Here is a 6,077-nt window from a genome sequence, read left to right as displayed (position 1 = left end):
GAAGAGAATCTGTTGCATCTAATTTTTAATAAAACAGACACCCCACCCCCCACCCCCACCCCAAATCAAACATCAATCTCTATCACATTCAAAAAAGACAATTTTGGTATTTTGTGACTGTCGTACAAATTATTTTAGTCAGGTTTTGCTTGTATGTTTAACTGTAACTTCAGTTCCCCCATCCTTCCTGGAGAATGAGGTCATAGTTACATACTCTAGGATCTTACTGTTAATCTAATAAAACAGAATATGGGTATTTGAACAGTTTCTTCTTTATTCCTGTTAACAGGAACAAACAAGCAAGATGAAAAATAGACCAAAAAACCCAAATTGCTTCACAGCAGGCTCTTCTCTTAAGATGATGGTAACTGGCTTTACTGTCCCTCTGTTAGAGAACTACATCAAAAAGCTGAAGTACAAATGTTTTTTTCCAACGTTTCATGGGTTTCTTTGCCAGCTGCCCCTTCTGTCATCTTTCACTAAGCAGCTTGAGGGAGATGCAGCGAGTGATCAGATCTTGCCTTTATTCCTAGCTGTACAAATAAAAACCCTTTTGTATGTAGTTTTATTCCAGCCTTCTCTAAGGAATGTAATCATGCAGTTCTTGCTGATCAAGAGTTTAAATGGGTTGTTCATGACACATCTGGAGCAGTACTATTTTTTAGATAATATGTTCAAGTAGCCAAGTGCCTCAGTTTTATTCTGTAGAATCTTGGAGGTGTCAGCATTGCCTCATTCTTCAGCAGTCATTAAAAAGAAAGAAAACCACCACCACCACCATACCACAAGAACCACCCAGAGTTATTAAAATCTACTAAAAACTGGATTGGTTAACAAATACTTTTTGAATATACTCCCCCACCTCCAATGCCAAATAGAAATAAATCAGTCCTATTCTAGTAACTGGTGATAAATTAAGGTGCATTCCATATTTTAAAAGGAAAACCTTCAAATTCACATATCCAAGCTACAGACCAAGTAGATGATAAATCTGAACCAGTATGCGAGTACTCCAATTTTAAATAACGTTGCACCATTCCATAGGTCCCTCTTTCCTACTGAGAGTAAATGTCAATTTTACTCTCATCGTATCACCAAGATCGTGCCATTTCTCCCTTTAGCTACCTGCAGATAGCGCTTATTACCCCTTCGGTCTTTTCCTAGAACCACTCTAGAGGTGCTGCTCAAGTGGGAGAGCAAGCATGATGACATGCAGGTTTTGACGAAACTTCTCAAGCCAAAGCAGGGCACAACCACTCTCCAAGGGTTGCTGTTACTTAGGACTTCCTGCACTATTAAGTAAACACTGCCAGCTTTACCGAATCTCTCAAATCACAGGCAGCAGACTGCGAGCCTGACTTTGTACCTTTTCCTTCTCATGTAACTACACATGCACAAAGGGAAACACATAAAACACAAAATACATGTATGCTGTACAATAGTTGGCATAGAACATATGGAAGCCTAATGGCTTTTAAGTTCATCTCTACCATCCTATTTTGCTTTAATTAAGGATGGCTATGGCTGCTTAGTGTCACTGAACTGCTCAGCTATCATGCCTTATACTAAGCCAACAAGCTTCCAAGACACATTTGGCTTCTTTAGCTTCTGCTCTTGCGAAAAGGCATAAAAATAGAATCAAGAGAATACAACAAAACTTTCAAGCAACCTACTGGGTTTATATGGTCTGCAGTTGGAAACACCATGTTGTGATCAAACCTGGCAAGTTTCAGTTTTTCCATTCATGGGCATGTCTCAGGTTTCATTAGTTGTTCCATGTATTTTTATCAGCTTATAAAAACTTGAAGTGTTTTTAAAGTCTTCAACTGAACTGCACAAAAGAAAGATATTTCATTTACTGAAGCTTTGCATCTGAAAAGAGTAACATTTCAAGTCCAAATACTTTCAAACTTGGTTTTCTCGCTATGCTAAAATTCAACACCAAGTTTTACTTCCATCTGTATGTAACCCACCACACTTTGTATAACAAACAACTAAAGGTAAATCATTGGCATATAAAGTACTTGCCCCCCAACATTAAACAGACTTCTTTTTCTACTTCTTATTTTCTATGGTCTAATAGACTTCTCTGTATGTTACCAGATGATAAGAGAAGTTAATTACAGTTAGTTGGGCGTAAAGAAGAATGTTTCCTAAACGAATGTATATAGTCAGTGTATTCTGCAGCCTTTTTCTTGGCTAAGGCTACAGGAGTCATGTCTGTTAACTCTTGGCACGTATTCTTCACAAGTGCACACATCTTGTAAGGAAACATCTACCTCACTTAAATGTCAGTGTTTGAAAAAACATTCAGGAGCTGAATTAAGTAAGGGTTGGGATTGGTTGTTTTTTTTTTTCAGAATGTAATACACAGTAAAAATCAATTTCGTTCTCGTAAATTCTTGCTGTACAACTGAGCTGGAATGGAAAATACTGCCTGAGAGATGGCTTCTGCTTTCTAGGGCTTAAGGGACACACAGCAAAGTATAGCACAATATATTGTTTTTCCATAAGGCAGCTAAAACTTACATGAAGAAGTAGGTGTAATTTCTGCATTTTATAGGCTACTGCGGAGCCATATAAAGAATGACCTTATTCCTCTCTTTTCCATCCTCACGAAGTACCAGATCCATTAACAAGAACATACTTGAACCAGAATTGATTACAGATCCTTTCAACCATTAGAAATTTATTTGGCTGACCTGGACTTTCCAGAAAATCATTTTCCTGGTAGAAAAACATTTTCTTCCTCCTGTGTACATTAAGCAATCTCAGTCGTGCTGTCCTAGATATACAGCTTTTTCATCAGGTAACTAGTTTACTTTCATTGTGTCAGAAGATTCTCAGTAACAGAAGCGCACACCCAGGATACTGGGTTTCATTTTTGCTGAGGCTATATTAGAAGAAGATCCTATGTAAACAATGGGGAAAAGTTACTATATTCCCATCCCATCCCTACAACAGTAATTCAGCGCTCTCTTTTGATGATGTTCTCTTTATTATCCTACTTTTGATCACCAGATCATTATGTCTTGAACAACTTCATTATTCTAATTATATACTAAAGTGAGTAAACCGTGTTGATGTTGCACAATTTTCCTGCTGAGGCTTGAGGCTGGAGCAGCATGCAAGAAGTACCTGTATGCCTGGCCAGCCTGTAGAGTCAGGAAGCACCAGTTGATGTTCCGGCTGTACCTCCTATTCCGCTTTGTTCTATTTTAGCATAAGCACACTCCTGTGCTGTAAGGTTCCCCTGTTCCACAGTCACTGCTGTCAGAATACGGCCCATATGTGGAATTACAGCTGTAGTAACATAGGTCTTTGTGCTTAAGCCATCACACAAGATGTGGTAGCTCTTGTAGGACATGGTGTGACACAGCTGCATTCAGTTCAGCTGAGGCAGCAAATCTGTCACCTATTCACTTTTCTGCTCTCAAGGTGTTTGAGGGCTAAGCTGCAGTACATCAGTATGCACCTGCACTACCCCAGAAAGACCAGGTCTCTGCAGGACTTTGTACCTATGTTACAATCTTGAACAGCAGGAAAGAGCCTTCACCTTAGGCACTCTGTGCTTTCACTTCAGAATGTTACCTTGTTGCAGAACAATCAGTAGAGCACAGGGATCTAACAGGCTAAAGGCTAAATAAATACAGCAACATACATATAAATAGTTAACAAAATGCCTTTAAAGTTTTGAACCAGTGAGAAATGCAGGTTTGATTCTGAAATCAGGAGTCCAGAGACAGGAACACAGAGCTGGCTACTGTTTTGACAGGCAACCTCAAGCACACAAGACACCTCTAGCCAAATACAGATGAGAGGTACTGGAAGAACGTAGGGGGTTTCCCTCAAAACTGAACAAATACATAAAGGTAATAGTATTCACGAATACTGGCATTTCTATGTTGAGAGTAATCACTATTCAAATACTACCCTATATTCAAACACTATTTGTTATAGAATAAGTCTATAAAAACACATTATATTTAACTAGCTGATTATGTGGAATTAAAAATTATTTTCTCTGTACAAAACTTTTTAAAATAATACTTTGTTCACACCACAAAAAGTTGCACAACGTTTTTGTGCAGACACACTGAGATCGCCGCTCTGTTCCTGATACCTTGGGTGGAAACCAGAAAGCAAATTTCACAGGCTCCAGACGCTCACTCAGCACAAACAGCCTTTCTTCATCAAGCAGCAGGATGCAGCTGCCATGTTTTCTCTGGCCATAGACACCAACAGAAAAGGGATCTGCCCTCACTGCAGTACATACGCAGCTACGACACGGCTTCAGTCCTCCACCTCTTCAGAGACAGGTTCACAGCACGTTTAGACACCACTAAGATGATATTTTCTCCTACAAGTATTACATCCCGCGCTCTAAGTAGCCAGCCCTCGCCCCGCTAAACTGAGAGCCCGGCTTGTGCCAGCAGGCGGCAGTGATGAGGCCGGAGCAGGTCTGAGGCAGGCCCTCGCACAGCTTACGTTTCACAAGCAAAACACCGCAACGGAATCTGCTGCTGTAACTGCGCTGGGTTGTGAAAACAACTTCTACTACGGTAAACTTCAAATGTATTTCGTCCCTGTGCCACAAGAAATAACAGCGTACGAGACCCTGTACTACACAAAGCTCCCTTTGGAAGATAAAGTCCAGGAAACTTCACTCAAAATTCCAATTACAGGATCACGTGCAGGTGACCAAAGGCTAAATGTTCCTAGGAGTTGGTAGGGAGTATTTCCCAGTGATTCACTACTTCAGCTACAAGCACAGTCTTACCTGGTTTGGGCAGTTCTTTCGTTTCTTCCTAACTTCAGCAGTGTTGTTTTGTGCCTTTCTCCCACCTTCTCTTCAACAGTTTCATAAATGAAGCACCACAAAATTCCCAGAGCTGAGGGCAGGATTCTTCTGTTTCTGGCAGCCAAAGCACACCCTTCTTAAGAATAACCTTCCAATATGATGATCTGCATAAATTAGCTTTTATGCTCACCTCTCACTTGTGAGAAAGCTTTTTTACATGCCCGCTATTTTCCCCCCACAAGTCGTCTCTAGCACTTCAAAGGTGAGGCTACAATTACTTCTCTCCTTCAGAATGACAGTGAGGTTCTACAACTCATCATTCACATATACAAGCTTTTGTCATCGTAAGAGTATTGACCACAATGGACCGTTCACTGCCAAAGCTCTTTCTCCTCAGGCCTTCTCACACCACAGCTCCTGCACACCTCACAGGTTGCTCTTGTTTCCAGAACTTGTTTAACCTCCGACCCTGCTTTTGTGCTTTAAGCTTTATACCACTAAACCATACACCAGCATAAGGCAGCACTACCCCTGAAATGAGAATCTCACTTTTTGCCTTGCTCACACGCCCATGGTGGGCCAGCTTCTGATACAGTTTCATACTGCAGCAGATAAAAAGAACTAAAACTCACCCGGCAAAAGCGGTAATGGCACATAAAAAAAAAGAAATCCTTAAAACTTAGGTTTTGGGGTTTATATTCTAGGAACCAGCAAGTCCCTTTCCCAGAACTAATCACATGTTTTTCAGCTTTAAGATAGGAAGGTACTATATACCAGGTTAATACGAAGCAATCAAGATATGTCATTCATTTTCAGACCTCCTTGGATTTTTTTCTTCATCTAGTCTACTTAAGATAGATTATGGAAATACCTGGAGATTTTTCCTGAGGAATGTGTTCTACTTATTGGAAGAATTGGGCCATGGCAATACCACCATCTGTTGGACAAAATGGGCTTCCTGTCTCACACAGCACTGTGCTGTATAGCAGCTGGGGAGAAGGTGGGAGAAGTGCATGAAAGAGAAGTGCGTTATCTGTGGGAAAAGCGCATTATTCGCACATTCTACTGCTGCTGACCTGTAGAGCTGTCCAGAGGTCCTGCTCCATTAGGAGAGATGAGTTGCAAGGCAGAGAGAAGCAAGCATGCTTACATCACATGCAAAGCTGGTGACCTCTAACAGTGCAATCACTGCAAAGCAAACAGAGGGCATAGCTGCTGATCAAGAAAATGGGATGCTGTGACACCTAACTGCCCCACCACATGGAACAGACACAAG

Source organism: Pezoporus occidentalis, unplaced genomic scaffold (assembly GCF_034315485.1).
Source record: "Pezoporus occidentalis ecotype Australia unplaced genomic scaffold, CSIRO_AGI_Poc_V1 ctg66, whole genome shotgun sequence".
Classification (NCBI taxonomy): domain Eukaryota; kingdom Metazoa; phylum Chordata; class Aves; order Psittaciformes; family Psittacidae; genus Pezoporus; species Pezoporus occidentalis.
The sequence above is the reverse complement of the archived record's forward strand: the minus strand, read 5'-3'. Positions refer to the sequence as shown.